Source organism: Carassius auratus, chromosome 6, assembly GCF_003368295.1.
Source record: "Carassius auratus strain Wakin chromosome 6, ASM336829v1, whole genome shotgun sequence".
NCBI lineage: Eukaryota > Metazoa > Chordata > Actinopteri > Cypriniformes > Cyprinidae > Carassius > Carassius auratus.
The window spans coordinates 23,773,743-23,790,290 of NC_039248.1; the positions used below are offsets into that span (position 1 = coordinate 23,773,743).

Genomic DNA, 16,548 nt, shown 5'->3' on the forward strand with positions numbered 1-16,548 from the left:
CTAGTTCTTTTTTTTCTTTCCTAGTTACTACAGAACAGTTTTAATTTGTTGAACATTTACCACGCTGTCTCTGTTTTCTTTGTAGGGAACTTCACAATGACCTCTGGGCTAAAGACACTCTTTGATGCCATTTTCTCAGTATTTCGATTTTTTTGCATCCTCAGATTCCAGATTCTCAAATAGTTGTATCTATACTGTCAGATCCTAATAAGCCATACATCGATGGAAAGCTTATTTTTCAGCTTTCAGATGATTTATACATTTCAATTTTGAAAAGTTGACACTTAAGATTGGTTTTGTAGTCCAGGGTCAGCAGCATCCCACATACACTACATGGACAAAAGTATGTGCACACCCAAAGCTATTCAGGTCTGGGATTTTGTGCAGACCAGTGAAGATCTTTCATATTTCTCAATGGACTTGTGTGTGATGTTCAACTTAATCTGTTGATTCTAGAACAAAAAGTCCTCTCACTATCTCTAAATATAACCTTTACCAAAAATTATGGCTAAAATCTGAGGGTAGTTGATAAGAATGTTGGTTCTAGCACCAGTCCTGAGCCAAACCCTAAACAAACCCTTTTACCTATTTCTAAAGTCTGATTGGCTGATCTTGTTCCAGGAACATAGCCTACTTGGCAGAATCAGCTTTGTTCACAAGGACTCTGTCATGCTGAAACCTTTATTGAAACTGCTGAACAATTCTTGAGGATGAAATTGTCTTAGACCAGCTTAAATTCCAAGATGAACTTGTTTTAGATTGGCTTTGCTGGTAAATTACTGACATGAGCTAGTTAAGATGATTGCTGTTGCAGCTAGACCAGTGGTTGAGCTAAAACCAGCATGAAATGTCAAAACATACCTTATATGTAACCAGAAATGGCATGAACTGGTCATTTAGTCTTGTCTTGGTTGTTATCTTGCAGAGCTGAATCTCAAAACCAAAAACCATGTCTGTATCAACATTTACACTGAACTTTAAAGGATATGATTCATTGACGTTGGTAGTTTAGTTTAGGTTCTGACTTAGATTTGTGGGTTTGTTTTTCAGTGACCTGAAAGAGGAATGTCAACATGCTGCTCACAGATTACTGAAAAACATTTAAAATAAGAATAAAGCATGCATTTGTAATAAGGTGTCTATCATTTTTGCAAATGAGGGAAACAAAGAACGCATCCAAGAGATTAGTCATGTTGGCAACACTTCAGGCTTTTTTAGATTAACATTATTTGCTGTTGTTTAAAGCAGTTTAGTATCTGTATGATGTTTCGGTCTCTTGCAAGTTTTTTTGATTGTCTATGACTAAGTGTCCAATTAGGTGTTGAATATAGAAATTCTTGGCCCAGTATTTTCTAAATATAGTTTCTAAACCATTAGGACTAGTATTGCTATGGATTATACTCTCAGTTACTACTAAAGCAATCATAAAAGCTCAGTAAATTGGTGTATTTGCATTCATGCCATTGTGTGTCTAAGGCAAACACTGGCCAAAGTTTGACAGAAATTACAGAAAAATGAAACTTAAGCTGTTTTGTTTGTTTAGATAAGCGAGACAAGCTAAGGCATGTGTGTGTTTATCTCCTAGGTTCTTTTAGGTAGGCAGATCTGAATTAACATCTTAAAGCACACAATTTTGACATTCCTGGGTCCTAAAGTCAGTAACAGAAGAATAAGAGACAATAGGGCATGCAATGGTTGCAGACATGATGTAAAAAAAATTGTTTATGTCAAACAGTATGGCACTGAAAGGGAGTGGACAGATGGTAGATGAATAAATATTTACACTTCAAATACACATGATGTCAGTCCTCAAGGTACCATTAAAGCAGTTTTATTCACCTTATTTGTTTAATCATTTGTGTACCATTCCTGTCTTTCCACAGATAACATCATGTGCAATAAACCTAAAGTCTTACGAATAGCACTGTGCATGGGACTTTTTTGAATGGAAAAACAAAATCTAATTTTAAATGTTGTTGCAAGGATTAATCATAAGTATAATAGTAAAATGTGGTAATGTCCAAGTTTTGTTTCTCTGAGTAAAAAGTCTAATAGGAAACAACTCGGTCAGTTTGTAGATAAAAGGGCGGGCTTAAGCTCTGTCTGTTTCGCTTCCTGTGTATTTCATCAGTAATGAAACTGAAAACTAAAACTGTGTTTGCACTGTTCAGTTCAAGCGCACTGTGCTGATAAGGAAAATTAATCTTTAATTAGGAAGGGAGTGACTTATCCAGCCACAAAACATCAGCAGCTTCTCTATATATTGTTTAAACACCTCGAGGATATGACACTGGGAGTGGCTGAACTATCCAGTATTACAGGAAGATCATGACATACGAGAAAACCATTGGGTCGGCAAGGACAATATAAAGGTAAGATGATTCTATTGCTATTTCATGTTGCCAGATTAATTTGTGTACAGTATAGTATTTAATTCTTATCTATTTTCAGTCACCGTTTACTCTAATTGATTCTTTTTTCCATAAACTAAAAGTCTTATTTCTAATCAACATTCACTTTTTGTGTTACACAGCTGAAAGAAAGCCATACCCAGCATGACTGAGTGACTAAAGTTTTACTAAAGAGTTCCTAAAGAGACAGTGTCATGAAGTTATTGTTATAAGGTTTTTACTTTAATCAGCAGTTTATGTCAAATACACATAATTGTGTGATTTTGCTAATTGTGTCATAACACGACTTGCAAAGTATTTGTCTTTCATTTATATTCATCTAAATTTAAAAGTTGTGTTGGCAGGCTAATCATTTTTAATTACCATCCGTTTTATTAAAAACATGAATTACTGTATGTAAAGATGTTTTTAAAGCTAATGTTCATTAAGTCTCAAAGCTGTAAATGTTAACTGCTCAAAATTAGAATGCATAATTACAATAACAAAATGGGAATTATGAAATTTTGTTCTTATTGGAAATTATTTCTTTTCACAGGGCTTTCATGTTTTCTAAAGCATGGCTCTTCCAGGAAATCATCATTTTCTTCAAACGTTAAAACAAAGGTTCAGTCTGTGTGTCAGATGTGATAAATGCTGTAAAAAACACGATGATATTTCATACTCACTTAACCAGGTCATCCATAACTGCGCCGAAGACATCTTGCTGATCAAGCGGAAACGTAAAAATTCAGTGTGGAGGCCTGTTGCCCCCCGGCCAGGCCGTCCCAGACCTAACAAATATGTTGTTTGTCGGTACTACACTAAAGAAACTGGATGCAAGCAGCATGGAAGTAGATGCACCTTTGCTAGATGTTCAGAGGAAGCAGCACTATGGAACGTCATGAAAAAAGAAAACTTGACAATTCCTCAGATTGTGAATATGACAAAACAAAACCAATGGACACCACAGTCAAAGTCTGGAAGGAAAGGAGGACAGTTTGCCTGCACATTATGTCAAGTTCACTTCCCCACAGCTGAGAAACTGATGAACCATTGTTTCACTGTGAAGCACAGGAGACTGATCTTTGAAGATACCTCTCAGTCTTGGAAGTACCGTGATCCGCCATCAACATACAAAGACCTGAAATTGTGTGAAAGGTATTTATATTAAGTGTGACATGTTTGATTGAGTCGGAGTAAGATAAAGCAGCATGTTCTCCTATAGATCCCTGATATGCGAGTATGGTGATAATTGCACAATGGCACATAGTCGAGAGGAACTTCGTGAATGGGAAAAACGAATCAAGGCTACGCGAAAAAGGGTCAGGGATGCAGCCGAGAAGGGTCTACTGTCCTATCAGGACAAGCTTTTGGAGGAATACAGATACAGCAATGACAAGAAAATGATTGTAAGTGGGCTATTCAGTAGTAAACAGTATAATGTCATTAGCGAGTAACGCTCTTGGACAGTTTCCCAAATGTTGACAGATGTACCTCTGACGCTTTGCATTGCTACTTGTAGTTAATTAGGACCTCGTTTTATACATGCTAACAAATACATTTTATTAACTCATGCAATTTTTTTATTATATATTTACAACCAAATATTGAGTATAATTGTGGATTTTTACAATTGCTTTTCACAATGTCATAAACATTGATTGAATCAATATTCCTGCAGGTCAGCGACACCCTTCCTGATGTTTCTATCAGCTGTGACCAAGATATAGACAGTGTGTATGTAAGGAAAAAGGGAATAGAGTGTACATGGAATTTTACCATAACTTCTAAGGTTTGTATTTAACACATTTACAAAGTTTGTCTTAAAGGTGCCACATAATGCATTGATACAATATTTTAAATTGTTTTCTGATGTCTGATGAGTGTGTATCCAAAGTTTTTTCTAAAAATACCCCACAAATAATTTTTTATAGCTTCTTGAAATTTGCCACTTTTAGGGAATTGAGCCAAACACTGTTTATGTGTATGTCCCCTTTAAATGAAAATGAGCTGGTGCTCCCGCCTCCCTTCCAGCATTGCCAAGTCCAATGGTTTCCCGTTGAAATTTGGTAACTTTAACACTTTTGCCACGGGTTGCTTCTACGTGTTCACGGCCGGGTTTTGGTGCAAAAACCTGGCAACTCTGCTCCATTCTCAGAAGAGTGTGGAGCTTCTAGAGCTCATGATTGTGGCATTCCAGTGTTATACGCACAAATTGTTGGTATTGATCCCTCTTTCAGAAGCAATCTTTGCACAACTCCAGTGCTGAACTGACCCTAGTTTGTCAGGCAGTCGAGTCCGGTGTAAAATCTTAGCACAAAGTATTGGACTTTTAAATTTTAATTGAAAATGACATCAAAACTTTTCTGAAGACAATAAGTTCCCTTTCAAAAGGGATATTTATGAGCTCATGTTTATTCAGTGAAGTCAAAGCATTTTGAAAAATAAATTTGTGGTGGTCAGTGTTGATATTTTGGCGTGCCGCCTCAAATAAATCAATGTATGGGAAACCCTGAAATGTATAATGCAGAATCCAGATTTTTAAGGTCTGTAATTGGCCAAGCACCTATGTAACATTTTTAGACAGCTGAAAGTGTGTGTCAGTGTTGTCGGATAGCCTCTGCAAATTACATTGATCTGCATGTTCATACTCACTTAAATCCCTCCAGGAACCTTTAGAAGTTATTGCTTTACTCAGAAGGGTTCTGGGAACAAAATTCAGCCTCGGCAAAGACCCCCATGAGGAACGGACATATTCCACTGGTTCTTGTTTTAAAAAGAGCCAAACAGGTAAAGATTGACTATTTCTTACAAAACTCGTAAAGAAGCTTTTACTAGTACTTATTAACGGTTAAACTCCCAAGCTCACAAATTACTTTCACCTAAATTATGATTTGTTTCTGCAGATTATGAAGTCACAGTTTCCTTCAAAACTGACCATCCAGGCTTGTATGAGCAGTGGGTAGTGTTTGACTTCAACACGAGACCTGTACTACGACAAAAAATCAAGGTCAGAGTTGGAGAGGATGAGTGCAAGAGAACACCAGTCACATGTCCAACACCTGACGTTCCCAAAGAAAAACAAGAGTCTGCCAGGAATCTTGAGCCCTGGAATGAGGAAAGCATGGAAATCATTCCTTTTGTTGAAAGAGAAGAGACAGAGAGAGAGCTGATAAACAGATACAAGCTCATCATGATAGATGAGATGAACAGTGTGATTAACCATGACAACTACAAACACAGGATGCACAATTTTTTATATCAGGAGGAAAAGGTCGACGGTGAACTGCTTACCAGGTATATACATAAATATATTTCATAGGTGTAAATCCAATACTTTACAATTGATAACAATTCTAAAGTTCTCTCCCTATCCCAATATACTTCCAGACTAAATCTACGAGGGACTGCGCATTTTGCAAAATTGCCTGTCAGATGAAAGGTTTGGTTTGAAATGTGCTTATCCCGGGACACTTCTTGCTGCTGTGCCTCTGTCTCACACACTCACCCCTGATGCTCCTCAAGGTTTCTTAGTGAAAAGACATGCTATCAGATCTCTTGTTCGTGTCGTGAAAAACAATGATTATATTGGGCCTATTTATGAGGCTCAATTTTTGAAGGATGCTGCCAGTGAGACACAAATAATATTGCAGCTTTCCAGAAAGTGCTGCACTGATTTGAAGCTGCAGAATGGACAGCAGTGTGAGATGGAAGTCCAGTTCCAGCTAAATCGCCTCGGGTTCTGTGAGATGCACAAGGCCGTTGATGATCTCCCCAACTTGGACAAAGTTTTGCCTAATCTGAAAAACAGCAAGTTCTGTATTTCTTCCCAGTCAGATTCAGGAGAGTTAAATGAGAAGCAGCAAGCAGCAATGAACTTTGTTCTTGGTGTAACAGACAACAGTTGCAGCATCCCACCTTTGTTGATTTATGGACCTTTTGGAACAGGGAAAACTCGAACCCTTGCAAAGATGACCCAAGCTCTTGTGCAGCAACCACAGAACAAAATCCTGATTTGCACACACACAAACAGGTAAGGAATCACAATTTGCCCTTCAAAAAAAAAAACGTCCACCTACTTACATTTAGTAACACTCATAATGGTGGATTTGGCATTAGGATTGCTTGTCAATCGCTTGTCAATCAAACTCCTAACAAAGAGTGAATTCAGTGGCACTTCAGAGTATTACTCCACAGGAGTAGGTCATCCTTCAGCTAAGAATAATGTAAATTTCTTTGCTGGTTCGTGCTTGTTTGTTTCTGGCCTAGCACAGGTTAAAATTATTGTGGCAACACTGACACACCAACATCAGTCTTTTCAACCTTTTTATGTAAATTTTTTTTAATTGCATTTTTCAAGCTCAAACAGTAGAGCAAGGTGCAAGCAATGGCCAGGTCATGGAATTGATTCCCAAGGAATGCATTAACAAATCAAATGAATACCCTGAAGGCACCATCATTTTGGAACAAGAGTGTCTGCAAATTTATTTGTTTATTGCAGTCAATTGTAAGCTACAGTTATGTCTCTTTTTTTCTTGATACAGTTCTGCTGATCTTTATGTAAAAGGTCATTTTCATGAATATGCAACCGTTCATCGTGAGGCCAAACCTTTGAGAATAAAGGCAAAGGAAAGCAATCCAAGATCTACTGATACCATCACTCTACAGTACTGCCATTTATCCAGAGATAGCAATCAGTTTGAGTTTCCTGATAAAGCTGTTTTAGATTCTGCAAGAATCATCATAACAACAACTGCCGTCGCTCGTTTCTTCCATGACATGAACCTCCCTGAAAACTACTTCAGCCACATTCTGATTGATGAAGCTTCTCAGATGTTGGAGTGTGAGGCTCTAATGGCCCTGGGCTTAGCAGGTAAAAATACACGTGTTGTTTTAGCAGGAGATCACATGCAGATGGGACCCAAGCTCTTCTCTGTGAGACAAGACAAATGTTCAGAACATACTCTGCTCAATCGCCTCTTCTATTACTACCAAGCTGAAAACAGTGATGGCGCCAAACAAAGCCGAATCATTTTCAATGAAAACTTCCGTTCCACAAAGGACATTGTGGATTTTGTATCAACACATTTTTATGTGGGAAAGACTGATGTGATCAAAGCTAGAGGAAGTGTGCCTCCGCATCCACAACAACATGCCTTGCAGTTCCATCATGTGAGAGGAGAATGCTTTTTGGACCCAACAAGCATGTCCTGGTTCAATGTGGAACAAATTCTAAGTGTTGTTGACATTGTGCAAGGAATAATGAAGGACTGGCCTAAAGAGTGGGGTGATAAAGATCCAGAATCAGTCTGTGTCCTTTCTCAAGGCAGACAGGTATCATACCTATTACTAGTTACTATTTTATATAATACTTGTATTAATGGCATCCTGCTATTGTATCAATATTCATCTAATTGTGTTTATACCAGATGTTTGTGCCTCTTTTGTGGTTCAGGTGTTGGAAATTAGGCAAAGACTGCGTCAGCTGAAACTGCCTCGTTTCACTGTGGAAAATGCTGAAAATGTGCAAGGTAAAGATGATGCATTACTCAAATGTAATACTATGCCATTATTATGTTCATACACACTTTTAATGCATGTAATTTACAGAGCATACTCCTTTTTCCATATATTTCAGGAAAACAGTTCAGAGTAATAGTGATTTCCACTGTGCACACCAAGGACAGCTTATTGGAGACAGACCGGACCTGTCTTGAGTTTTTTAATGACACACGAGTGCTGAACACAGTTATGACAAGAGCCCAGTCTCAAATATTTGTTGTTGGAGATGCAGCTGCACTTTCTTGCCAACAATTGGGTACATGCTGGAGACTATGGAGATCATACATAGAAGACTGTGTCAAAAAGGGAAGTGCCCACAACTTTACCTTGGATTCCTTAAAACAAGATCTCCTTGAGATATCTGAGCTCTGCAGAAGTGAGGATGAAGAGATCAGTGATAGTGAATCAACTACATCTGAAATACCAGACACAGAAGATCCAATACTTCAAGAGCTTCTTGATGAGAGCAAAGACATCAATGTTGCATTGACAGAGGAAGGCTTGTTTCCAGTTTTTCAAAATGAACAAGTTGTAAGTAGTATGAACAACCAAATTACAGAAATGGATGAAGAGCAGTCGTTCACTAACTCTAACCTTCGCAAACAATGTGAGCTGGTCAAAAAGTTTCATGACCATGGCTATGCAATACCACTTGACGAGCCCGCTCAGAGAATTGATATCAAGGGTAGAAGGAATATCGGACAGGCATTTCCTGGAGACAAGGTAACAGTGGAGATTCTGAGTCAGAGATCAAATCCTCCCATGGGAAGAGTGATCAACATCCTTGAAAGTGCAGATACTGTCAAAGAATTTGTCTGCACCATTGACAGATATGACAATCAGGTGATGACGCCTATCAACAAATGCATCACCAAAATTTTCACACCATTTTCAAAGGGCAAACTAGACCATGTTGCTGTAAGAAATCCAGAGAACCGCAGAGTAAAGTGTTTCATCAAAATAAATGAAGAAGTACGTAGAAAATATCTCTTCGTTGTCAGAGTCCTTATGTGGAGAAAGAATGGCAGTTTCCCCTTGGGGACAGTTGTGGAAGTGCTTCCTGAAATCACAACTTTAGATAATGGACTGAATATACTCGACATAGAGTATCAGTTGAGGAGAACACTTTCTTCATCTTTGAGCAGTCAGATGAAAGACATTCAAAGTCTCAATTTATTTGATAAGGGACGAAGAGATTTCCGCATGCTCCCAACATTCACCATTGATCCTGCTGATTCACAAGACCTTGATGATGCAATCAGTGTACGGGATTTAGGTGAGTGCTATGAATTAGGAGTTCACATTTCTGATGTTGCAAGTTTTGTGGCTAAAGACAGTAAACTGGACAAATATGCAAGACAGCAGTGTACTACATTCTATCCCAGTGGGAAAGAACCAGTACATATGTTCCCTAAAGAACTAAGTACCAATTTCTTTAGTTTAATCCCTAACCAAGACAGACGAGCAATCTCCTTGATAATTCAAGTAGATACTAAGACACACTGCATTAAGGAAAGATCATTTTGGAAGTCTGTCATTCGCTCCAAGAAAAATTTTTCCTATGATGAAGCTGAGGACATCATTGAAAATCATCAGAATTTTGACCCGCTTGAAATCTGCCTTGTGAAAGCATGGACCTTTGCTGAGGTCCACAGGAGATTGAGGAAACAGGATGACTGGTGCTACAAACAGCCAGATGAAGACACGACTTTGGGAAGAAGGCAATCTCACCTGATGGTAGAAGAGATGATGATCATGTTTAACCACATGGTTGCAGAACGTCTTCTGTTTGATGAAACAACAAGGAGCATAACTCCACTGAGATGCCAGGACAGGCCAAACAGTGAAAAGCTTGCTGACCTTTTTGACAAAAATTCCTCCTTGATTCCACTTTCTGTCCACTTCTCAAGTAAAGTTAATGAATATGAACATGTGTCTCGTGAACTGAATAACCAAGGTTTGATCCACCGCAGAGCCATGCCAAACCCTCAGGCTGGCATTTCTGATTCTGAAACCTTCCCCATATTAAAATCTGTTTTGAGATGGTTGAAGACAGCAGCAGAGCAGAAAAATATCTACAAAGTAATTGACTTTATTGCATCTGATGAGATTCATCCCCAACTTCTCCCTTTTGCTGTTGCATTTAGGAGACTGTTTCACAAATCATGTATTCTGCGCTCAAACTCAACACATGTCTCAAGAATTGGCCACTATGATTTGGATCTTGACAGCTATACATGGGCCTCATCTCCAATCCGCCGATATATAGATGTCATTGTCCAGCGTCTTCTTCATTCTGTAAATGACAAAATCAATGTTATGTACACAGCTCGTGACATTGACCTGTCTTGTATGGAATTTTCCAGGAAAAATGACCAACAGTCAGCATATGAGAGGAAATCTAATGCTCTACATTTTGCATTACAACTGTCGACCCAAAGCAAAAGGAAGGTGGCATACATTGTGGAACTCAATGCATCAGGGTCAAACTTCAGATTATCCTTCCCACTTAACAGAACCTCTATATCAGAAAACTTAGACATTATGTACAGGGATCTTCAGTTGGCAGATCAACCACAGTTTGATGAAACCAACAACTGCATGATCTTGAAATGGGTGCGAAGGATATATTCATTCTCCAATCCTCACATCATTGCTGAAGTGAAACAGCAAAATCCAAACTCAAACATGGCCTATGTCTCTACAAAGACCTGGAAAGGCCTATTAGCTGCTCTTAGAGAGGAAAATTGGGAAAGATTGTTTCCCCTGATCGAGGAGCTTGACCTTAGCTCAAGAATCCATGCAAGACAATTCAATGAAAGACTGAGAGATGCTACGAGTTCAGAAAAATCTGATCCCATGCACACTGAGCATTACGCCGAACTGTCACTAAGAATAAAGCAAGGTGATGCAGTCGAGGTACAGCTAGGTACAGCCACGACAAGAGGACTAATGACACCAGCAATTCAGCTGTTTGTTGTACATCCAAAATTTGAGATTTGTTTGGAGCATGTGAAAGATCCAATCAAGTGTTTTTTCAAAATATGCTTCCCACTCATCACGGAACTCATACAAGACATACATGGACTATCAGGGAATATGGAAACCCATGTGTGAAATGGAGTCGGCCTCCAATGCTGTTGCTGAAAATGAGAGCATTCTTATTGAAGATGCAGCTTTGAAATGGAAAAATTCTCATGAAAAGAAGCTTCACGGTTTTTTTCTCCTCCCACTTGACAAAAAATCTCAGTGGTCCATTGAATGTGACCTCAAGAACAGTTTCCTCTGCATTCGAACTAAGATTCGTCAAAGTCAGAGTAGTCCGTCTCAGTCCACAGCTCTCATGGATATTTTCTCTATCACTTGGATGGCTCATGGCATAATTACAAAAGTTGAAGAAACAGAATCCAAAGAACTGAAGAATTTGCAAATTGATTTTCGGATTAACCAAATGCCCATGACAAAAATTCCAGAAGAAATATTTGGCGAGAAGACGAAATTTACTCTGGAGCTGATTCCAAAGCTTCTGCCAGATGTGTAAGACTATAGATTATAGATACTATAGCATACCAAATGTGTAAATATGTATCCTTTTTTAATTTTAACTTTGTTTAATTTCTTTTGCAGCCGCAAAGAAAATGCAATTATTAGTCTCACCAAAGCTAACCAGCTTGTAAGAACTATAGCCATTGGTGGAAGAATCAACTCTGAAGGAGGTATTAAAGATTGGCTGCCTCCTTATAACATCTTGTACATCTGTATTTCACACTCTATTTTCAGATCTAGTGATTTTCTAGCCATGATTTTTAAACGATCTCTTCAAATGTAGTTTAACTAATTCTACACTAAATCTCCTCAAAGGACCTACAATTTTGAAGCAGATGCCAGCCAGGTTTGAGATTGATAATTATCTCTCTTCTGGGTTTTCCAATCTAAACAACAGTCAATGTAAAGCTATAAAAGAGGCACTGGCCAACAAGTTCACTCTTATCCAAGGCCCACCAGGTGAGAGATATTTTCAGACTTTTTTTGGTATCATAAGGCTTGTTCTTGATTTTCAGTCCTTTCTTTTTAAATTACTGTTATGCATTTTCACAGGCACAGGAAAAACTGTTGTTGGTGTCCATATTGTGTACTGGATGCTCAAGGATATTCAAAAACATCCTGTCCACAATTCACAGAAGAAGAGAGCTGTTCTTTACTGTGGGCCTTCAAATAAATCTGTGGATGTTGTAGCAGGTAATTTTGTGTTTTATCTATATTATATAGTCCATACATTTTTTTGGCAAAAGTAGTAGATTATCCAGTTATTATACTTGAATTTTACATTTAGTATGCATAGTAAATATTGCAGAATTAGTAAGAATGTCATAGTATCTAGTATGCCATGCTATGCTAGTATGTGCCACTATTAAAGCAGCAGTAACACAATTCAGATTTAAATAACATCACATCATCAACATTACTACACTTTAAAAAATTTGTTAAAGGTCATCTCCTAAAACTTCGAAATCAACTTAGACCTCTCAGAGTCTACAGTAATCAGATGGAGATGTTGGAATTTCCTTACCCAGGCTGCAATCTGAAGCTGTCACGCAATTCAAAAAGAGGTGAAAAACCCAACACAGAGCTCAGGTATTTCCCAAATACTGTCAATGTATCACTTATTTGAGTGTAGATGCTATAACTAAGAATGTATTGTGTATGCATGACACGTATTGCTTTCATTTTATTAGCTCCATTGCACTTCACCACCTGATTCGAAAAGATGGCAACCCATTCTCCACACAAATACTAGCTTTTGATATGAAAATTGCAAGAGGAGATGAACTCACTAATGAAGAAAAGAAACTGTAAGTTTTGTTTGGACACAACTTCATAGAAATGAAAATTAATTTAAAGGTCACAAAAGTTGCAACAAAAAAAAAACTGTTGTTTTAAAGCTTCAGTGAAACCCTCAAAAAGGCTCGAAAACATGAATTACTGCGGCATGATGTCATCTTGTGCACTTGCACAGCAGCCTCGCACCCTGCCTTAGCTGATGCCCTCGACTTCAAACAGATCATCATTGATGAATGTGCCATGGCAACTGAACCCGAAGCCTTTATTCCACTAGTGGCACATAAGCCTGAGCAGGTACGATTCCAAAACAATTTTTTTATCAGACAAATACTTAAACCTGGACAGTAGCAGCATGGATTGGTTGTTTAACGCATAATAAAGGTTACTGGAGGCTTTAGCTTACCATTCACATCATTATAGGTAAAACAAAAAGTGTTCTGTTTAAATTATAATTGCATTGACCACAACTTGCATTACTTCTGAATCTACTTGTAGTTTCTTATCCAACTAATTTGATGTTGTAGATTGTTCTTCTGGGAGATCATATGCAGCTGCAACCTGTAGTCCACTGTGACGTGGTGGAGCGATTGGGAATGAGCAAATCTCTTTTTGAACGTTACATGGAGAAAGCATTCTTGCTTGACACTCAGTACAGAATGGTAATAAATTATCACATTATAGCTTTACTGTATTTGTTTCTAAACATTTATGTCAGTTACTGTTCTTTAGATGACTGCTCTGTTTTTTATGTAATTGTATAATCAGCAGTAGTATTTATTATAACTATATAATTATAACTATATTAACTATATTTTTACATTTCACATTAATTAAAATGCAAATGTTTCAGTTAAATATATTGTCTCTTACAGCAAGAAGACATTTGTGCATTTCCATCTGAGGAGTTCTATGAAGGAAAGTTAAAAACTGGAATATCACCCAAACCAAGTCTGTTCCTTAGTAAATCAAGGCAAACGTGCATTGTCTTTGGTCATGTTGAAGGAAAGGAGAAAGGTCTGGTGGTATCGACTGAACGGGGGAATGAAAACTCAAAGGCAAATGTGGAAGAGGCAGAAGAAGTGGTAAGAGCACTTTAGTAGATTAATTAAAGTGGATTTTGGTGCTATAGTTAAAATTAAAATGTATAGCCTCTTATGTTGCACACACACTCTTAGCATATTATTCTGATAATTAATTGAAGGATGCCTCTATTATCCATATACATCCACAGAGGTCTACTATGCCCCAAATATGCACAATATGCGCTCCTGATGATCACTTATGTAGATATTTCACATGCTGCTATTACCTTTGTCTCTCACTCCACGGTTTCTTAACAATTTTCATAACAAAACGAGCTAAAAAAGCTAGTTGGCGCCATCTTGCGTTTCAGAACGCTCAATGACTACAAAACGGTCTACAGTCATTTTAACCTGACACCACGGGTTATTCATCTTTAACATATACGCCAAATAATGGAACAAATACCGAGTAAATTCTGTTATTTTCACAAAACATTGATATTAATAAACTTACTTACCAAATAACCCCATCTGATGCACATAGTGTTAGATTTACGTTCTTCTCCCAGCTTTTCATTGGTCAATGGCGCTGGGCGGCAAATGTTTGGCGGTTAATAGTTTCCTAGGAGACGTAACGCCGAAGACTCCTCCCAGCGGCGCGTTCTCGCTCGTAACATTCAAATTTCAATACGTTTTTGTCACGAATGGAAATTATTGGAGATATTTATATAATATGAAGTACCGTTTAATCTAGGAAATGTATATTAAATTAATGTTTGAATGCATTATAAAAAAAAAAGAGGTATCACGTGAACGCGCCGTCACAAAAAAATAATTTGTATAGCCTATTATGATTGTTATTATTATATTATTATTATCATATGTGATCATTATAATAAACTTTCAACAGGTGCGGATCGCCATTCTTTTGACTGAGGCTGGGATAAACACAAAGGACATTGCCATTCTCACACCATATAATGCTCAAGTGGCAAATATTAATGAGTTCCTGTTTGTTAAGCGTATACGTGATATCACAGTCAACACCATCATGAGGAGTCAAGGTAAAAACATTGTCACAAATGCCCTTTCACATCAATGAGTCTACTAATGGCAGAGTTAACCCAAGCATTAACCTGTTTATCAGAACACATGACAGTACATTAAAACTAAACATTATTTTGCTCTCTTTTAGAAATGAGAAAAATGAATCTATTAACATATAAAGGAATTCCATGGTTCAATGTTTTTATGAGACGCAACTAAAGACATTCAAGGGATTTGTACTTAGTTGATTGTTTCGACTGCATTGACATCAATAAAACTTATTATTTATGATCTTTTCTAATTTGTTGACCACAGGAAGTGAATGGAAATATGTCATCATGTCAACTGTGCGCTCTTGTCCCGAATCTGAAATACAAAAACGACCAACCAAGTCCTGGATTATGAAACAACTTGGATTCATAACGGACCCACACCAAGTGAACGTGGGCATTACCAGGGCACAAGAAGGCCTGTGCATCATTGGTTAGTTATCATCTGTGACTTTTTTTTTAATAATATATATATATATATTTAAAATGCAAAATAATTTTTGTCTCTTAAGCATGAATATTATTTAGTTTTATAAGGGTATAAACATTTTAAATGATATGGATATCATTTATCTTCACCTTTTCTGTGTGTGTACAGTTTATGTTATTTAAACAATTTTTAACAGTTAATCTGTTTTTTACAAATTAACTGTAAATTAACAGGTTTATTATTATTTTAATAACAATAAACCTCCTTTTTATATGCATTTTATCATTATCAACCGTTTTATATGTGATGCTTGGATTGCAGTGCTGTAATTCTACTATTTTGACAGGAAATGAGAACTTGCTGCGGTGCAGTGTGTTGTGGAGAAGACTTCTGGATCATTATAAGGAGAAAGGATGTGTAGTGAATCCGGCCCGGCACATCCAGGTTCAAAAACCCAACAGAAGTCTGGGAATGAAGAGAACTGCTAGAAGATGATGTGCTTCATGCAGTTCTATTTTTGTAGCTGTGTTAAATGTGCACTTATATATTTTTATATATTTTTTAAATTGACACCAGGGAATATTGCATCATTGCATCGTTTTATACATTAATATAATCATAAAATAATTACTCTTGAATGGCAATTTAGTGTACATTAACTTTTACCATTTTCATTTTTGAGTCTGTTTTAGTCTTGGAAATTAGATTGTATTTATCTGCTTTAATTTCAGCATTTTGTGAAATTTCAAGTTCGCAAGTTTCAAGAAAAACATTTTTGCATTACATTTATTAAAACAAATTTTAATTTTGTATCCTCAATCTTCAAATCAGTTTTACCACAACAGCCCCACTAGACTGTGACTCTTGCAATGTAAATGTTTGACCACTTAGAGGTGCTGTGATAGCACACAATGCAAATCCTAAAACAAATTGCAATTAGTAACTGTGTATAAGACATATTTTTAGATGTTGTTGAATTATCTGTATTCGGTTGTATTCTGTTGTGTATATAATTGTTTTGCAAGAACCTGAATGTTCTATATTTGTTTGTTTGCATGTATAAAGATGTGTCTGTTAATGTAATATATTTCATAATTTTTGTTTACTGTGCAGCACATTACATATTTTTCACAACAGTTGATACAGGAGCTGCAGAATGTATTTGGACTTCGAAGTCACAAATAAAAACTAATGCCGTTGTTCGA

General features: G+C 37.2%; 1 pseudogene; it reads left to right on the forward strand.

Moving 5' to 3' along the window:
• Positions 1-2,139: 2,139 nt before the first annotated feature.
• Positions 2,140-16,548, forward strand: LOC113102071 (helicase with zinc finger domain 2-like; annotated as a pseudogene).